Genomic DNA, 20361 nt, shown 5'->3' on the forward strand with positions numbered 1-20361 from the left:
GTCAGAGAAAGAAAGAGAGGGAGAGAGGGAGGGAGGGAGAGCCGCGCACAGCGCCCAAGCGGCTCTTGCTTTTCTTGCTGGTACAGCGAGCTGGGAGAAGGGACGGACTGACAGGAGCTCCCGTCCACCACCACCCCTCCCAGCTCGCAGCAAAGCAAGCGGAGCAGGCTTGGTAACTGGCAGCAGGGGGGAATGGGGCATCCCAAAAGTGCTCCTCCTGCCTTCCGTGCCTGCGTTCCAACGGAAGGCAGGCAGGGAAGGCAGGTGGCTCAGCCCGGGAGAGGCTGTTGCTTTTGCAAGCAAGGTGACAGCCTCTTCGGGGCTAGAGCGCCTGCATTCCATGGGCTTCTCCCACCCAGTCACCCCTCTGTGCAAAGGGGGCTGATTTGTAAGGCGCCCGCACTGACAGAGGGGGTAAGACCACCACCCCAAAAAACAGTGGCCCCCTCTCTCTCTGGGGGTGGGGGTGGGCGGTGGAATGGGGTGGGGGAGGGGAAGGCGCAGCTGCCGAGGTGAAGAGGCGACCTCGTGCCCGCTTCAAAGCCTCCCACCGGGTCCTGAATTGAGGGAGCAGGGGCGCCCAGCAGTGAGTCCGCCGCCCTCCGCTGACTCGGGAGTCTCATTGGGTCTCCTCGGAGGAGGCGGAGCCACACCAAAAACTCCACAGAACAGCATCTGGAGCTGCTGGCCACAGGCAGGGAGAGGGCGGGAAGGAGGCAAGCGAGCTCTGGGGCTTTCGGCGTGGCGCCTCCTCCTCTGAGGAGACCCAAGGAGACTCCTGAGTCGGCGGAGCGGATTGCTAGGGGCGCCACGCCGCGGCAGCAGTGCGTGGCGCTCCCGCTGCGCGCGCGCCGCTCAATACACGCATCTTGGGGAGGTGATCTTGCGGACCCCTCTGGCATAGCTCGCGGACCCCTGGGGGTCCGCGGACCACTTGTTGGGAACCACTGCACTACATAATTACCTAGGTAACAGCAGAAAATGCTTTATTTTTTAATATTATACCTTTGAAAGAAGGTTTATGAGGAAGAAGGAGAGGAATTTATGAGTGATATTCCGCTAACATATTCCATCAGTCCAAGGGTTTCTTTCTACTTGTACAGCAAGACTTTCTGCCTTCTCCTTTCACATGCGCCCCAATAGTCTCCAAAGGGTTACAGGAGCACCTAGAACAGGTTTATGCGGCTCATGATGGGAGGAAAGGGGAAAGAGCATTACATTGTGCAAACAGAAATCCTTGCACTGACAGAATGATTGCCTTAGTGCTAAACTGGATTCTATCCATTCTCTGTGTGTGCACATACACGCCTACACACACTGATATAGAACTTGGCCTGTAAATATGGGGGTTCAGGTTCAATCTCTGGTTAAAAGTTCTCAGAGCATCAAGGCTGGAAGTTATTTTGCATGATGCCCTGGCAAAATAGGTCTGCTAATGTCATGCAGGTCATTCATCATTTATGTCATTTATCAAATGGAATGATATGAAAGTTGTAAGGACCCATGACAAGAAATGGCAAAGGGCATTGGTTAAAATGTGGTTGTAACAGCTGAGCACATCATTGCTTGATGCCAGTAGGTACATTTCATTGCTGTCTCTTGACACCCTTCTCTTTTTATAAAACTTACTAATAATCTTTGCCTGTTCTACTGCATCCCCCTCCCCTGATATCCCCATGTTAGTCATTATTTCTCATATTCTCAGGCTTTCTTCACCTACCTATCCCAGCACCATAATTTCTACATGTGAGAATATCTATATATACATTTGCACACACTGGCACTCACTAAAGATTTGATTATTTTCAGTGAATTTCCTATGGGGAAAATTATACATCATGTGTCTGATCCTTCATTCGATTTCTTGGTTTTGCTTTTTAAGAACGGTGGGTGTGGGAGAGAGGTGCTATGCACTAAATTGGAGCATCAATGAAAAGGGAAGAGGTTTTAAGTCATTTCTCCCAGCGTTTCCCAACTCATATCACTTTCCCAAAGCTGCTATTAGTTCTGCAGTATGGGGAAAATATACAAACCCATTTCCCCCCTCGCCACCGTGAAGAAGCTTCAGGGAGAATGAGTTATGTTATGAAAATAGAAAAAGGGAAAGAAGACCCAATTCTTTACATGTAATGAACAGGCTTACATACTAGAAGCCCTAAAATAATGTGTGAAGAAGTGTTATAATATTGGCAGCAAAATTTGGGGACAAGGCTATGCTAGAGGGGTACAAGTCTCTCCCTTCTTCTCTCTCCCTTCCTCTCCCTCTCCCTCTCCCCCTCCCTCCCTCCCTCCCTCCTCTCTCTCTCTCTCTCTCTCTCTCTCTCTCTCTCTCTCTCTCTCTCTCTCTCTCTCTCTCTCTGTGTGTGTGTGTGTGTGTGTTGATATAGGCTTCAAAAAGTCCTTAAGTCTATTCTGATCCTCATCCTCATCTATTTTCCTGTGCCATGATCACCATAGTTAACCTAACAGCACCAATTTTATTTTCTGCAGTGGAATTATAGTCTCCATCTAGTAACATGAAGTAACTGCACACTCTTTAATGGGTCTTTGACTGTGTAATTAGCAACTGATTGCACATACAACCACCAGTGCCAGATAAGGTGACACAGTGATGTGAACCATGTATATACCTTCTATTTGGGTATATGATTCCTGATGCAGAGGTGGTGGATCAAACCTTTCAAAACTGCACTGATTTTTTGGTATCTTCTAATTCCCAAGCAACGCTCCTAGCATGCACATCATTTTTGGCAAAATTACATGCAAGTTGCATACAAGTGATAGTTCACAAAGAAGCACCTGCAAAGTAGAATGCAAAGGGAACAATTTTGCCTTGTAAAAATAGCAGGGGTCTCCGAATGCTTCCTCTGCTTTCTGGCCTAATCACTGCTGTAGCTCCACTATCAATTTTTCAAGCTCATTTGTAGTTTCAAAGTTTATCTGGAGAAAAGTAGGAAGTGGGAGAGGACTGAGGTCTAAAAGCAGTGGGTGGAGGAAGCATTCACAATTCCTCTCCCAGATTTAAATCACACAGGTGTTTGGTGGTGCTTTGAATGTGAAGACATGCTTTATCCACCATTGTCTATAAATCTGGTGACATAACGTACAAAAATTAGGGCTGCTTTAGAAGTTACAACTTTGGTTGTGTGTAGATTATCCCCTGTAACAAATCACAAACTTAATTTAAAAAGGACACATGTGTGAGCATTGCATTGTACACATGACTTTCAGGTATAATGCAGCTTCCTATGTTCCTAAAGGTGAAATGTAAGCTGTATCCATGAGGAAAAGGTTTTATAGTGATGACTTAGAAAGGGTAGAGGTAAAGAAAAGCTCTTGGGGAAGTTGATAAGCTGCGTGGAGAACTTTCCTTTTAGGATATAGAACTAAGAAAACATAAGGTTATAGAGAAGCCAAAGTGAAGGGTAGTTTAGCTGTTCTTTCAATGAAAGGTCAGGAAGTTAGTCAGGAAGTAAGTCAGCCTGAAACCGTGCATCTGCATCATGATCCAATAGGGATCCCTGCCCACAATGTTTGGAGGAGAATGCACATGCCTATCTATCTTGCAGTGCAGGTGGTAGTACTCATCCCTCTCCACTGTTTTGAGCACTGCATTCTGCACAACTGGATTGTTATCTTAAGACATGCCAGCCCATTTCTGTAGGAGTAATATCCATTTTGTGGCCACTAGTTGTGGGTGGAGACCTTTAAACCACCCCCAAGAAATAAATTCAGACAAGACTCAAATTTTTGGTTTGGTTTTTGGCAGAATTTAGGCCACAGCTTTATTGATTACAATCAAGTGAGTGGTTGCATAGGCTCTGGTTCGACTAGCTCCCTGCACCCTTGCAGGCAGTGCTGACTCTGGGCACCAACCATAGGTCAGCCTAGGGTGAACACCTGGGACAGTGGCAAGCAGGGGGGGGGGTCTGCTAGGCCTCCACCCAGATGAGCCCTGGACTCAGGCTCAGGGCACAACCCCTCACAAGGAAGATCAACCATGAGTCCGTGGATTCCTTTATCAGAATATCCAATGCATAGGGATGGCTAGGCATCCTTCCACCCCTATCACCAGAACCAGAGCCTATCCACAACCTTACAAGTTGTGACGATTTGCTACGTGGCAGGCGAAACCCAAGTGGCACCAGCCAATCAGCCAAGTGGGGAAAATTCCTGCCATGCCCCTGTCCCAATGACAGACGAAATACAACAGCATAGCAAGATCAAGCGCAAGCCCTAAATATAGGGAGAGGTGGGCGGGTGTTCCGATGCACAGAGCCCCAAAGAGGAAGTTCAGGGACACATGCATTGGCTTAAATAGGGGTCCCTTGATCACTTTGACTGACGTCCCTCTGGCCCAATTGCACCCAGGATCGAGGGACCACCAATAGGGTGTTGTGGCTATCCAAACATTCCCACCCACAACAGAGGGTCTGGTTGCAACACATGCCCTCTTGTTAGGGAGGACCCGATCTAACAAAGACTCATGCATGCTTATGCATGCACTGAAATCACAGGGTTTTAAATGCACTTAAATGTCTATTTGATGGCGATAAATTAATAAGATTCTTCCCCCCCCCATTCAGACTGCAACTTTTTGGATTATTTTATTTCTGTGTAGAAGGAAGGCTTTTACATTTTATGCTCTACTAATTGCTTAAAATTTAATGAATATCAGTTCTAATTTGATTGCTTTTTAGTACTTCATTTAAGTTATTAAAAAGTAGGAAGGACACATAATGAACAGTGGAAGCTTTGGCCTAGCATCTGCCTATATTCTCTTTTCATTTAATCAATTATAGTCCAGTGGTGTGTAATTATACATTAAGAAAGTTATTGGATAGCACAGTATGATGGTCCCAGGGGGCTCATTAATATACCAATATAATACACCTGTAATGACCTGTTCTCAGATCTGCAAATTTCTCTCTTCCTCCCTCTGCTAAATGAAGATGAGAGCAGTAACCATTAAGTTTGAATCACCTGTAACAGTTAATGAGAGAGGAGAAAGGGGTCTCTGGCATCATATGTAATGAATCTGCCCTTTCGGTACTGAATGTTAAAAGAGAGCCAGATCTAAATGGAGCTGTAACTGCATTTCTGAAAAGTAAGCAATGTGTGTCTGAGGGGTGCTAAGGGCAGCCTCAACTGAGCATACCGGTACATGCTCCTTCTTCTTTGGCTCTTCTTCATTCTGTCTCCAAAATGAGAGAAACAGACAAGTAGGAAAAGCTTGTCAAATCGCATCCAGACACTATTTGCTTGGCTTGGTTCAAATCAAATCAAACTCTGGAACTGATCCCTGTGCAATGGCTCTGAGTGTTTGCATAGCAACTAAGCTGTGTTTTGTTGATGCGACTTTTTATTATTAAAAAAAGAGAAAGAGCAAAATGACACAAAGGCTTTCCTTGTAGACAATAATAGGTTCAGTGGTGCTTTCTTATTAATTCATAATGAATGAAAGCAAGTAAAGACTAAATTCACCTTATCATTTCTATTGGATTTTATATAGGTGATCCAGAGGAATAATAAGCTAGAAATTGCCCTGTGTGGCTGGCATTTTTATGGCTGCAGGAGACAACCAAAGCCAATATTTTCAAAGTTCTTCCCCCCAACCCCACCCTAAAAAGTTATTTTGATGTATCAGAGTGCACCTCAGAAATAAATAAAAAATCCCATGCTGCAGTCATATTTCTGAGATGGTTACATACATTCTCAACTTCTTGGCCTCAACAGCAAAGTATAGGAGGCAATAAATAACACTGTACCCTTGTGCTTAAGAGAGACCATTGGAAGGCACAGCTATTTTCAACCGCTGCCTCAATTCTGCTCACACAACCCAACCCTCTGATATCAAGCTGCTACTCTATCCCCCATCCCACAAGGGATTGAAACTCACTGTGGCAGGACAGGGTTGCAGTCAGTGTAGAGTTCCAATGAAGACCTTAGAGGTCTAGTTGTCATTTGAAGCCTATCCAGACATGTAGATGTTGACATCATTTAATCTCTTTTTTAGTTTACTGCTGATTTTAATTATTTTTAATATTTTTAATTATTTGTTTCAAACATTTTTATTGGTAATTCTAGTATTTCTTGTATACTGCATAGAGGTTGGTTTGTTTGTTTGAATTTATATACTGCCATATACCCGGAGGTCACAGGGTGGTACACAGAATAAAATCAAAATACTGTATAAAACTACAAAATACATAATAAAAACAAAAACAACTGAATAACACCCCCTCCAAAAAACCCCGACATTTTAAAAGGGCATAGGAAGTAAAACGGATCAACAAAAGACCTGGTTAAAAAGGAACATTTTGGCCTGGTGCCTAAAGGTGTATAATGAAGGCACCAAGCGAACTTACTTGGGGAGAGCATTCCACAGATAGGGAGCCACTGCAGAGAAGGCCCATTTATTGGGCTGCCACCCTCTGGACCCCTAGAGCAGGAGGCACATGAAGAAGGGCCTCAGAAAATGATCTCAGGGTCTGGGTAGGTTCATATGGAAAGAGGCGGTCCTTGAGGCATTGTGGTCCTAAACCGTTTAAGGCTTTATAGGTCAAAACTAGCACTTTGAATTGGGCCTGGAAAACTTAATTGGTAGCTAGTGCAGTCGGATCAGGATCGGTGTAACATGCTTAAACTGTCTTGCTCCAGTGAGCAACCTGGCCGCTGAATTCTGCAGTAGCTGAAGTTTCTGAACCGTCTTCAGAAGCAGCCCTATGTATAACGCATTGCAGTAATCTAACCTTGAGGTTACCGGAGCATAGACAACATTAGTTAGGCTATCCCTGTCCAGATAGGGGCGTAGCTGGGCCACCAGCTGAAGCAGATGGAAGGCACTCCAGGCCATTGAGGCCACCTGAGCCTCGAGTGACAGCAAAGGATCGAGGAGTACCCAAGCTACGAACCTTATTCTTCAGAGGTAGTGTAGCCCCATTGAGAGCAGACAATCTCCCACCCATCCGGTCTAGGGAACCACCCACTAACAGTGCCTCGGTCTTATCTGGATTGAGTTTCAGTTTGTTGGTTCTCATCCAGTCCATTACCGAGGCAAGACACTGGTCCAGCACTTCCACTGCCTCACCTGCAGATGTAAAGGAGAAATAGAGCTGAGTGTCACCAGCATACTGCTGACAACTTACTCCAAACCTCTGGATAACACCATTCAGCAGTTTTATGTAGATGTTAAACAACATAGGGGATAGGAGGAACCTTGAAGGTTCCACAGGGCTGAAAAGCATTTCCGAAGCAACATCCTCTGGGAATGACCATCCAAGTAGGACTGGCACCACTGCAAACTGGTGCCACCTACCCCCCAGCTCAGACAGTCACTCTAGAAGGATATGATGTTCGATGGTATCGAAAGCCACTGAGAGGTTGAGAAGAATTAACAGGGACATATTTCCCTTTGTCTCTCTCTCGACAGAGGTCATCATACAGGGCGACCAAAGCAGTTTCTGCGCCAAAACCAGACCTAAACCCTGATTGAAATGGATCCAGAAAATCAGTTTCTTCCAAAAGCATCTGGATCTGGTCTGCGACCACTCACGCCAGAACTTTGCTCAGCAAAGGGAGATTAGCAACTGACTGGTAGTTAGTTAGGTTAGTTAGTTAGGTTTTCTGAATCCAGGGAAGGTTTCTTAAGGAGTGGTTTTACCACTGCCTCCTTCAAACAGGCAGGGACCACCCCCTCTCGTAAAGAGGCACTGATCACCTCCCTGGCCCAGCCAACTATTCCCTCCCTGCTGGTTTTTATCAACCAAGAGGAGCAAGGGTCTAGAGCGCAAGTGGTCACCCTGACCGATTCAAGCACCTTGTCCATGTTCTTGAGCCTTACCAACTGAAACTCATCCAACACAACAGCACTTGACTGTGCTTGGGACACCCCTTGAGATTAATCTGCTATAACAGCAGAGTCAAGGACTTGGTGGGTGCAAGTGATTTTATCCTCAAAATGTTTTGCAAACAAGTCACAGCGAGCTACTGTTGGTTCTACCATTTCCTTTGGGCTAGCCTGTAAAAGGCCCCTAACAACCCAAAAAGCTCTGCCAGATGACATAATGTGGATGCAATGGAGGCAGCAAAGTATGCCTTCTTTGCTGCCCGCACTGCCACTAGGTAGGCTTACTAATGAGCCCTTACCAGTGTTCGGTTTCATTCATTCAGATCTTTTCTCCACTTGTGTTCAAAGCCATCTCCCAGCTTGTTTCCTCACCCTAAGCTCTAGCGTATACCAGGGGGCCAAACAGGCTTCGAGAAGTGTGAGAGGGTGCTCAGGGGCTATCGTGTCAATAGCCCGAGCCATTCGGGTGTTCCAGAGGTCGACCAGGGCTTCGACAGGGGTGCTAGCCATATCAGCTGGAAAAAACCCCAGAGCCGTTTGGAATCCCACTGGATCCATCGGCCTCCGAGGGTGGACCTTCCTAACAGGTCCCCTGCCTCTGTGGAGGGGGAAAGGTGCTGACAGCCTAAATCTCAACAGGAAGCAATCAAGGTTTTCTTACAATAAAACTGTATATAAAGTTTGCTAAATAAATGAAATAGATTTTTCATAGGAAAATCATGCCTAAAAGTCTATTACAATATGTGAGGGTGTCAACAGCATTTTTTTATTTAAAGGATGACACTGTTCACATGGACTTTTGGAAAAAAGGCCTTTCAAACTGCCTCTTTACAAAAGCTAAGTAGTTATGGCATAAAAGGAGTGACTTTTGCAGCTCAGCAGATGGTTAAAAGCTAAGAAGCAGTGGGAAGGCATGAACTGTAAATTATTGAAATGGAAGAAGATGTACAGTGGAGCACTTCAAAAATCTATGTTCAGACTTAAAAAAAAATTAATAACCTAGAAAACTTGTGAACCGTGCAGTTGCAAAATCTGCTGATGATATCAAGCTGTTGAAAGGTTATGCTTACATAGCAGCCCATAGAGTTGTGGATAAGGATCCTGGCTATTGTATGAAGGCACAACTTATCCCTTTACACTGGCATCCCAATCTGGACTCCGTACTAAGCTGGTAGAGCAGACTGTCCTCATCCCCGTGGCAATTCTGCTGCTTTTTGTGTAGCACAGATATCTTTAAGCAGTGGTGGATCTTGGGGTCTCAAAATTCAGCAATGCCCTGTGCGACATCACCTCTCATGCTCCATTCTAAATCATAGTTGCGGTGTCTCCTATGGTGTTCCTGAGGCTCCACGCTGAGTGTGACTGAACCAGTCGCGCTCCCCTGAATCCGCCTCTGCTGTAAGTGAAATACCTTAATTAAAAACACACATTTCACAAGTATTAGCTTGCCATGTCAGTGTATAGGAAGTGAGCATAAAACTCCAGTGTCCCTTATCCTCCTCTGCCCTCACTGCCCGTGCCAATTCCCTGCTGAACATCAGTTTGTTGAACTCTATGTATATAACCTGGAGGCTGTGTTATATTTCTTTCCACTCAGAAGTTCATTTCTAGTGAAAAACCCTGCAAAAGGTTAGAAGTCTTCACATGGTCAGGTCTCCAGCGGGGCAGTAAACCATGTGTTGTACAAGACTTCTCAATTTATTATGGGGAATAACCATAATTCTCCAAACAAGTGAGAAGAACAATAAAGCCTTCTGTTCTTTTAAAACAGAAGCAAGAACGATGGCTAGAATGCAGGTGGTGAAAATCCCAGAATGAATGTTAATAAAATGCAGGTACAAGCACATTTTCATGCCTAGCATGTTGTAGCCATGATGGCAAAGGCGGCATCATTCTTTGCCAACATTTAAGATTAAGAGCTGTGTTTTATTTTCAAGGAAAGATGTTTGTTTCACTACAAGTTTGTCTTTTAGTATGGTGTGTGTGTGTGTGTGTGTGTGTGTTGCAAGGGCAACCAAGCTGAAAAAAACGTACATGTATTTGCAAATGTGTTGGCCCATTTTTGTTTCTTGGCTCAAACTTTACTGGTCCATAAATTTATTAGAATTAAACAAAAATTCAGGAGAGATTTGAGGTGTGTGGAAAATTTCATCCCTAAACCAGCGACAATTTACAGAAATATCACATGCTATAAAACTAGTTTCTTTCCATGGTTTCTCTAACAGTTTCCAAACAGTGTTGAGCAGAGATCAAGCATCTAGGTCAAACCTTCCAGCAGGGCAGGTTTGGGCAGTGAAGCAGTGCTGGATCTCTTCCTGTGAGAGTCTCAGTCCTGTGACTGTTCAGAGAATGGCTTGTGCCGAGGGAGCCACAGCAGCATCCCGCACAAGCCTCTTTCTGCTATGCTGTCTGTCCGTTTGCCCTCTCACTTTACACACCTTCTAGATTGTTCCAGGTGAGTAGAGATAAACCAATGGGAAGAATCATGCATAGCTAAGTTGTCTCAGTTCCATCCCTTCATCTTTCTTACTTACTGGAACCTACCGGTATGTAACAGTTTGGCAAAACACTGATGCGCTCCTCACTCCCTGCCCCCCAAAACTCCCTCAGGTAGGTGAACTTCAACTGTTTGTGAAGAAAACCACCACCTCCTAAGCCTTAGGTTAAATGCAGCAGGGAGGGGAAATTGTAGATAGACTATGTCACATTGAACTGCAATTGTTAATCCAGTTTTTATCTTACTTAACTGTCATTGCTCCCAAAAGAAGAAGTTGTGATGGTTAAATTGACTTCAAATTAGCTTAATTTAAAAAGCATATGAGAGTCAACCAAGAAGCCCATGCACACTGCTCTGCATTTCTCAGAAGACGAGTGGAATGCAGATCCATGTTTATATTCTATTTATGTGCGACTACACTCCTGAGCATCTTCAATGGATGAGGGTGATGTTCAATTTCTTATTTACTTACTTATTTATTTTCAGGCAAATTGGATATGGGAGTGCTGAAATGGCTGTACTAAATCAAGGTCTAGAATCAGGATCATATGCCCTGTCAGCCAGCTCCCCAGTTCCATGAAATTTTTGGGATTTGCCCTTTAAGAGCAGTATAACTACTAGACAGTGTTATAGAAGGGAGTGCTTTCATTTTAGGAGCAAACAGAAGGGGAATTGCTTTCCTACAGTGACGTTCTGCTCCTAAAGGAATAATGGCAGGAGTGAGAAATAAATGGAAGTTCATTTAATGGAGGATTGAACTGCATGAACTGCATTAACAAGGTTTTTTGATAACCTGTGGATAATTACTCCACAGTCTGTATTCTGAGGGCTTGACACTTTAAGGGCCTACTCAGTTGGTCTTATCATCCAATGATGTTTTCTTTGGAAATATGGATGATAGAGGAACAGCAATTCTGTGGAGCTAGAGTTCCTGATCAGTTGCTTTGCTTGTGCCATTCTGACATCCACAAAGGGGATCCTGTCCTGGATTAATAACTTTACAGAAGAAAGCATGTTACTCCAATGGTCCCCAAGTTCTAGACCAGCCTTACAGTGCTCCAGACAGAAGTTGCTAGAGTGGTGAGGCATTGAAGGATGGAGCTGTGTGTATTATGCAGCCTGCCCTGTGCCCTAAGTTTGCTTGTCTTCAGGTGTGGTGGAAGATTATGCCCCATGACTAGCGTTGAAATTCAACTACCATTCCGACCAATTTCTTTCTGTGGTACAAGCCATTTTGTCCTTCGTCAAGCAGAAGATTATCTTGGGCTGGCCCTGCCCAAGATGATTAAGACCCCTTTGTGATGAAGCCACTTGACCACATGCCCTTCGTGTGCTTCTTTGATATAGCTAGAAGATCTTTATGACATCATCATCATCATCATCATTTATTATTTATACCCCGCCCATCTGGCCGGGTTTCCCGAGCCACTCTGGGCATGTTCCAACAAAAGATCTAAAATACATTAAAACATCAGTCATGAAAAACTTCCCTGAACAGGGACATGCATGTGGGGACACTCATCTCCTGAAAAGGGAAGCAATAGTGACATGTCAAGGAGCCAATGAGAGGACTTTCCCCATATCTTTTGAATCTTCTCATGTTACCAGAATAAGAACTGGAGGATTGTACATGGTAGGGGCTCACATGCCCTTAAGGGACTCTAAAATGTCCTGCAGTACAAGACAATGACATATTCTTTATTAAAATAGTTGGCAGCATTTTGAAGTTTCTGAGATTTTATATATATATATATATATATATATATATACACACATATACAGAGAGAGAGAGAGAGAGAGAGAGAGAGAGAGAGAGAGAGAGAGAGAGAGAGAGAGAGAGAGAGAGAGAGAGATGCTATGGCTTTGTGGCATGTATTTCTGTGCCTGCCATTTCCCTGAAAGGAATTTCTGCAACGGGAAGGAACTGTAATTAGATGTAGTGTACTGTAGAGGAGGAGAGAAGGTAAATCCCCTTTCTTGCAGATGCGGATGGGAAACAACCCAAAGATAATGAGACTATTTTTAGCAAGCATAAAATTGCAAGCACTGATAGATGCCACAGGGCTGCTGTCACTAAAATTTGGCTATGAGCAACTTATTCATATTTAAACATGTTACCTTTGCAAATGGAAATGAGCAAACCTCGTTTGTTTGTTTGTTTGCTTTGCTTAAGCTATACGGGCTCGCATCACAATCCTTAAACTTCAGTGGTGGCATTTGATTCCAGACATTTGATTGCCTTCCTTGTTTAAGGCACCTGTAATGTGACAGGCTTGCATTGTTACATCAGAAAAAATTATGTTGGTTTCTCCCTTAAGAAATGAAAGATAACTGTAGTAGTAAACATCTACACCTCTGGAAATAGTTTAGAGTAATTTGTTCAATAATTAATAATAAAAATAATTTTATTATTTATACCCCACCCATCTGGCTGTGTTTTCTCAGCCACTCTAGGCAGCTTACAGCATATTTAAAAACATAACAAAACATCAGGCATTAGAAACCTTCCAATACAGGGCTGCCTTCAGATGTCTTTTAAAAGTTGTGTATGTATGTGTTCAGGTAATTGTATTCAGTATCACTAGTTATGTGTTCAGGTAACTGAACACATAATTGGTGACACTGAATACATTAAACAACATTAAATAATTTATTTCTCTTAGATAAAAATAAGCCAAAATGATTAAAGTGTGGTAAGATGAAATGAGCACATGGTTGGGCAGAAACAAATATTTGGGTGGGTGGGTGACTGATGTCATTACCCACAAATGGGTGGAACAGTTTCTTTATTATTTGCTCCTACCAGAATTATTGGCTTTCATAGCAGTCATCAGCACAGTTTGGGTAACTGAAATGCAGGGTCTCCTTTCTAGGAAAGTAGAAAAAATCAAAGCCTCTCTCATACACAGAAGGAGACATGGGGCCACAGTGCTGGCCCCATCCTCAATATTATGACCCATATTATGTCCAGACATTGAGTGTGCACATCTGAAGAAGGGAAGCCTAAGTGTGTATACTCTGTGTACATAGGCTTCCTTTAGATGCTCATGTTCAAATGTTCAATGCATGGATGTTGGGGGCATGGTCAAGGATAGTTTAGATGCTGGGGGTGTAGCCACAGTACATGTCCATTTCCCCTTCTTCACATGGAGCAGACTCCATATATACAAAGTGAGAAGGGGGCTCAAGAGTAAAGCAAAATTTTTACTCTGACACTGTAGGAATAACATTCTGTACACTGTAAACACTGCCATGTTCTTGCTCATCTGGCGAATGAAAGGGATTAGTTGCAGCAAATGTTAACTCAAATAAAAGCTGTCTGAAAGGACATCGAAGAAGAAATTTTAAGGGGGCTTAATCCTTTTAAACAACAACTGACTGTGCAGTCAAAAGTAGTTGTGGGAATAGAAGATACTGCCATCGTGGCTTCTAATGAGCCCTTTACCTTGGCATAAAGGTTAAAGCAGCTGTTCAAAGAGAAACATATCTCAGAGACAAGTTGGCTGACCTCAAGATGCCAGGCTCGTAGGAACAATATTACATTACATGGGGTCCCAAAATAATAACAACATCATCATTATCTGGACCCATTCATTTAATTAGCTTTTGTTTTCTCCAACATTATTTTAAAGTATTTTATAACATACCATATAGTTACAAAAGTAAGTGTGTGAGAGAGTTGCTTTATTTATATGCAGATTTAAAACTAGCTTGTTGAATATTTTCCAGATTTTCCAACGGAACCTATTTTACTGTAATGTCACGCAGACTGGGAGCGCTTCCCCTAGACAACTCCAACAGACCACACAAATTAGTGTCAAAGAATATTGGTGTAGTGATAACTTCTTCACCAGTGTGACATGGAGGCTTTTTCAATGATGGCACCAGTGTAAAGTAATGCACTCGCTGCTGAAATAGAAGGGGATTCACCTATATTGGCATTCTGCCAGCTTTTGAAGATACACCTGTTTGTGTAGGCATCCCCTTGATCTCTCCCACCTGAATCTCCTGTTTTAATTACCATATTGTTTTAATGGGATTGCTTTATTGCATGTTTTAATTATGGATTTTTATATTTTGATGCTTGCATAATTCATTTTTGTACTTCTAAACAGCTTAAAATGAATTAGCACATCAAGCAATAAATAAATAAATAAATAACCGGTAATATTGTTCCTGTAAGCCTGGCATCCAGAGCTTATTCATCACGTCTCCAAGATCCCTGTAAATTTGTATTTTCCCCAACCTGCCCACATTCACACTAGTCATGTTGTTTACTGTTGTTCAGTAACATAACAGGTTGCTGCATAGCTGCCAAGTTATCCCTTTTTTTAAGGGAAATTCCCTTATGCTGAATAGGCTTCCTCGCGAGAAAAGGGAAAACTTGGCAGCTATGGGTTGCTGTAGGCTATTTTTAGCCACAAATTTGAATTCCATTCTCACTGAGTATTCACTGACCACATTCAGCTCCCCCCCACCCCCGCTTGGGGGAGGTTGAATTTTATTTTATTTTTGTACTTCTGTGAACTGTGGAGTTCCCTCAGGCCTGTTGGGATCTTCCTCTTGTGTGTGGATGATGCCATTTTGGCTACAGAAGAATCCATGGTGGGAGAATTATTTTCCTATTGGTATATATGATTTTCCTTAATCTTGTTATAAACACACACACAGAGAGAGAGACAGACACAGTGAATTTAGGGAGCATGACCAGTTTGGTCACACTGTGCGCCAAGCCTCAACTGGCTATGGTGGCCGAGGTTGGTAGCAGGGAGTCCTAACCCAAGGTTCACCACTGATTACAGAAGACATTTAGAATGAGAACTATCCTCCTCCTCCTCCTCCTTCCCTGTATTTAATAGTATGTCATCCGAGTTTTCTTAGTTGATTGTACTATTTTGCTTAGCATAAAAAATGTCTCGAAGGAACAAGTCCTTGGTGTAAATCCCATTGAGTTAAATAGATTCATAAGACAGATGAATTTGTCCATGTCTATTCTTTACACATCTTACAGAAAGGTCAACAGTAGCACACAGATAATGTGAGCCTTTTTATGCAATATACTGGAAACTTTGCTTCAAGCATATTTGAAAACTGTTCCTTGCAAATATTGTGTGTATGTGTCAATTTGTATCTTATGGACTCTCTGGAGGTGGCAGGAAGGTTTTCTGCATTAATTAAATTTGTTACAAAAGCTCTGGTTACATGAGATGTTAACAGCTGTTGTCAAAATTATAAGCCACATGAAGGGATATTATTGCAGTGCTTCACCTGGCTTTAGTCCATTATTTTCAGCATTTGGCCCCTTGTTTTTGATTGTTTTTCCCCAATAGGGGAAGCTATTTCGGAACTTCCACATGTTGTATTAGGAGCAATTACATTCCCATTAGGGTTGCATAAACCCTTGTAGCAAGAAACTTTTCAACCTTCTTTTCAATCTGTGTAGTAAAAGTAGCACTTTAGTAAGAATATTATTCCACCTTCTTGTTTCTTGGTCAAATTTCCTGATTTGTTTTCCATCCTAAAACCTTTGACCTTTTCTTTTACTCCAAAGTTGGTTTTACTAACAGTACAAATGTATGAATATTTACTTGGAAGTCTAATTGGTTTCAGCAGTTACATGGGAGTAAGTCGCATTGAACTCTGTAAACTTATTTTTTTGATTAATTAGTTTCACTCTACATGGCTGCAATTCTTTGTGCTCCTACTTCAGAAATAAGCCCTACTGAATACTGTAAGCATGAAATTCATTCATTCTTAGCCCCAGAAACAATTTACAGGATTATATTTGCAATTCCCAAATATTTTAAAACTAAAGTCTATTTGAAATAGTAACAGAAATTGTTTTTGGGTGTTATTCAGCTAAATTCTACTCAGAGTAGTTCCACTTAAATTCATGAACATGACTCAGATCTGTTAATTTCAATAGGTATTTTTTGAATAAAACTTAGTTGGTGGTCACCCTTGGTTTAGATATAATGTGTGGATTTTCTTTTTTCTTTATACTTTCTACAGACCATTACATGACTGAATTTTGACTTACATAGTTCAAATAACATGCAGTATATTATTCTGGCTGTACTCCTGCATACATGCAGACACTGAAATTTCAGTGGGGCTTATGCACATAAATGTGTGCAAGATAGTTGCATTTTATGTTGTTTAAAAAGGGAAAGCAGGTCCTGTGATAAAGCATTATTTTACCCTCCCACGCTCTGTTATTCCATACTAGAAAGGAAGAAAGAAAATTACAGTCAATTAGAGTAAAAGTCATATTGACCTTTAGGACTCTTACTGTTGTCAAATAGTTGTAATACCACTTTCCCTTTTCTATGATGCATACTTCAGAGTGCTAATGTAGCATAATTATAATAATACTGCAAATGTAGGTGCCCACACACTCAATTTATCTAGATTTAATTATTATATTCCAAATAACAGGTATAAAACATATTAATTGGACTTTACCACCAACTTTACTGAATCCTGCCAAAATGATTTACATTCGTTGTTATGCATCAATCATTTAAAGTCTTCATTGCTAAACAATTACATTTTATAGTAAAATAGATTTTGGAGCCTTGTTAGGAAACTGACTTTGAATTGAAATAAGGGAGGGGCAAAACAGTTTATGTGGAATCATAACACAATTATATTGTATAAGCATATTCGCTTTTTAAAATTAATTAAATTTTACACTAAACATTCCACTGCACCTCCTATATTTAACCACCAGTATGATTTGAACCACCTATTCTGACCTGTTTATTTGCTGTGATCCCAATCTAATTAGCCTTTTTACATGCGAGCAGCAGTAACAGAAGACCCATGCTCCTTTGGATTGGAAGCGCCCAACTTTTTCAGATAAAAAACCGGGACGTGCGTCTTCTGGGATGCGCTTCCAGGAGAGTCTCATGACATGTGGCACAACATCAGGGCAAGAGCACAGGGCAAGAGCACAGCAACCACAATTTTTGGGGCAAGAGCTATGCCAGGGGCGGGGAACCTCAGGTCCAGGAGCCAAATCTGGGCATTTCTTTCTGGCCATCAGAACTCTTTCAGGGCATGGCCCTCAAGCCACAGTGTCTCTCTCATGCAATGCCTTTTCCCCTGGCCCTGCTCTGTGGCCACCTCAAGTACTTTTGCCTGATTGGCAACTCTCTCTTCTGCAGGTAGTCCAGTTTTGGATACATAAAGATCAGTACTCAGAAAATGAGTTCATTAATGGTGTAGTACGCACATGAATAATATTTTTAACAATGGAAATTATAACTTAGTATCTAGGGGAAGGATCACAGCTCAGTAACAGAACATATGCAAAATATCCCAGGTTCAGTTCCAGGCACCTCCAGTTATTATTTATTATGATTATGATTATCATCTAAATTTCAACACTACCTTTCACCCAAATATCACAGGGCAGTTTGCAATATAAAAACACACAAATATATACCACTATAGCAAACAGAAACAATAGACAGGGCTGGGAAAGTCACTTATTTGAAAACCTGGAAACAGCTGCTAGTCAACATAAACAAGATCAATGGTCTTGCAACTTTTTACACTCCAGTTAAGGGCCAATTCATGTTACAGGAAGCAATTAGAGGCAGTTTGCCAGAAAGAAAAGCTTCTAATTAAAGTTGCAGATGTTCTTTGCTGAACAGGACTTTTTTTTTTTTAGTAAGCATGATAGAAGCATCTTGGCCTTAGGGGCAAAAGTTGCAAGATTATACAGCACTATATTAAGCACTATTCGAAACCCACTTTTAGAATTCTGCTTCCAGAAAAGCGATACCTCTACAACCTTACAGTGTTTCATTGAAGCAACCTGTGAAGAGCATTCCCTGAATCAGTCCATTGTGGCTTTCAGGCTTAATTTTTTTTTTTTAAAAAAAGAAAGCACAGAAATACAGAGGGGTAGAGGAAATCAGCAGGGTCTCCATAGAGCATCCCCTTGCCTAGGCAGTCTAGATAAACTTCCTGCTGGCTTGTTCTCCATCAACTGACCACCACCTGCAAAGTGATTGTGCCTTGCCCTCCTGCCTTTTGAAATAGTAAGTCATTCTATGAGTAGTTGACTGCTGACAACTGCTGCCGTCATGCCTACCCTGTTGAAAGGACGCACTCCTCTCTTCTCTGGCGGCATTCAACATTGCATGAAGAAGAAGAGGAGACAGGACTTCCCCTTCCATTTATCCCCATGCAGCTTTCTGTACTTCACCAAATTCACCATACAACAAAGTTTTTGGGAGGAATTGCTGAGGGGGAAACTGTTCCATCAATTTGTCCCTTACACTGGTGGATGGAAACAGTTAAATTTCACCCTGTGTTTTGATGATTGCATTTGTACCCATTGGGCATGGAGTTATAATTCAGTATTTTCTACAAATGGGAAAGATATAGGTCTAGAGATTAACATTCCCAATAACAATGTGCCTAGGGAGAGAAAGAGTATTGATACTGTAAAGGAAGCAGGAAAATGTAACTGAATGTTGGGTGTTACTGGTGTAAACAGAGTAGCTGCATTTGTCTCTGTTGTATGGTTGGGAGATCTCCTGTGTTTGGCAAGAAGCCAGGAAGATAAAGCTGGGTGTCCCAATCTGAATGAAATGGGATGGAAAGCTTTGTTGGCATTGTGGGTTGTTTCTTGGAGAGGGAAGGTGTTTTTATTTTGACAGTGTTAGTACAGGTAAACTGCTTTGATGTTTTTTACAGTCAAGCAGTGTATAAATTCTATGAAATAAATAAATAAATAAATAAATAAGATGTTTTAAACTAGTTATTGTACTACTACACATTTATGGGAGCCTTCAAGATGGGACAGAATAGTAAATAGAAATGAATAGCATGTAAAATACTGTAATGTGAACAGTATGTGAAATAAAATTATTGCTGAGAATAAAGGAAAGAAACTGAGGGACATAATTGACTGTGCTCTTATTTTTATTCAAATATATACTGCTAGCTAAGAGCTTTCAAGAGCTGGGTTTTTTCTGTGGAGACATGCAGCATTTGTGCTAATGACTGAATTGTTTTAACAGAAAACCATTTACATATATTTCAGTTTTCTAGAGCACATAACCTTTAGCAAAATCCTACACATGTCTACTCAAAAATTAAGTCATGCTGAGTTCAGTGTGACTTACAGGATTACAGCCTGAATTGCATTTTTGTTCATTATTATTTTTACTGTATATGACAATAAACATGTGTTAGTGTCACCATGAGATGAAAAAAATTCTCCTACCATCATCCTTACTCACTTTTATGTATTCAGCTCCTTGAAGTGCAGTAGATGTAAATACAGATTAATTATTTAAAAAGTAATAGGAAGGAATGAGATTCCAAACATGTAGTGCTTAATTATTAAACACCTGTAATGGAATTTCAACCCTAACACATCCTCCAAATCTCACATTGTGCTTGGACAACTGCCTGAGGTTAACTAGTATGTCTCTTGCTGCCAAACCATCCACTTAATACTGCAAAGAAAAGATTTTGCTCACTAAAATGTAAAATGCAGCTGGTATTCTGCTTCTTGTGCAGTGATATCTAGATTTGCAAAAACATTAAATAATAATAGTTGTTTTTAAATGTTTGCGCTAAAATTGTACTCAGCTGCTGTCCCATTCCAGCTCAGCTACAGCAATCCATGTGTGGACAGGTGTTCTTCTCAATAGATTAGTTGAGGGAGACTGCAAAGGCAATTGTCTTTGTGTGCAGGATCATAGCTGCCAAGTCCGGATCGTAAAGATCCGGGATCGGCAGCGCGCGCATAACCGGAAGTTGCGTGACGCAACTTCCGGTGGCGCTTCGCCCTTCTATGGGCACCAGAAAATGGCGGCGCCAGCTCCGGAAGTCGCTTCCGCGCATGACCGGAAACACGTAAAAGCGACTTCCGACACCGGCGCCGCCATTTTCTGATGCCCATAGAAGGGCAAACCGCAACCGGAAGTCGCGTCACGCAACTTCCGGTCATGCGCGGAAGCGACTTCCGACGCCGGCGCCGCCATTTTCT

The 20361-nt window shown here is 42.1% G+C and overlaps 1 protein-coding gene and 1 pseudogene across 2 annotated transcripts in view; one reads left to right on the forward strand and one right to left on the reverse strand.

Moving 5' to 3' along the window:
- The window catches only part of SOBP (sine oculis binding protein homolog), a 144257-nt gene that overhangs the window by 87335 nt on the left and 36561 nt on the right, over positions 1-20361 (forward strand). The gene's annotated exons all lie outside the window — the stretch shown is intronic.
- LOC148686237 (uncharacterized) lies at positions 7327-8407 on the reverse strand (annotated as a pseudogene).

Source organism: Zootoca vivipara, chromosome 3 (assembly GCF_965207765.1).
Source record: "Zootoca vivipara chromosome 3, rZooViv2.hap1.1, whole genome shotgun sequence".
NCBI classification, from domain to species: Eukaryota; Metazoa; Chordata; class Lepidosauria; order Squamata; family Lacertidae; genus Zootoca; species Zootoca vivipara.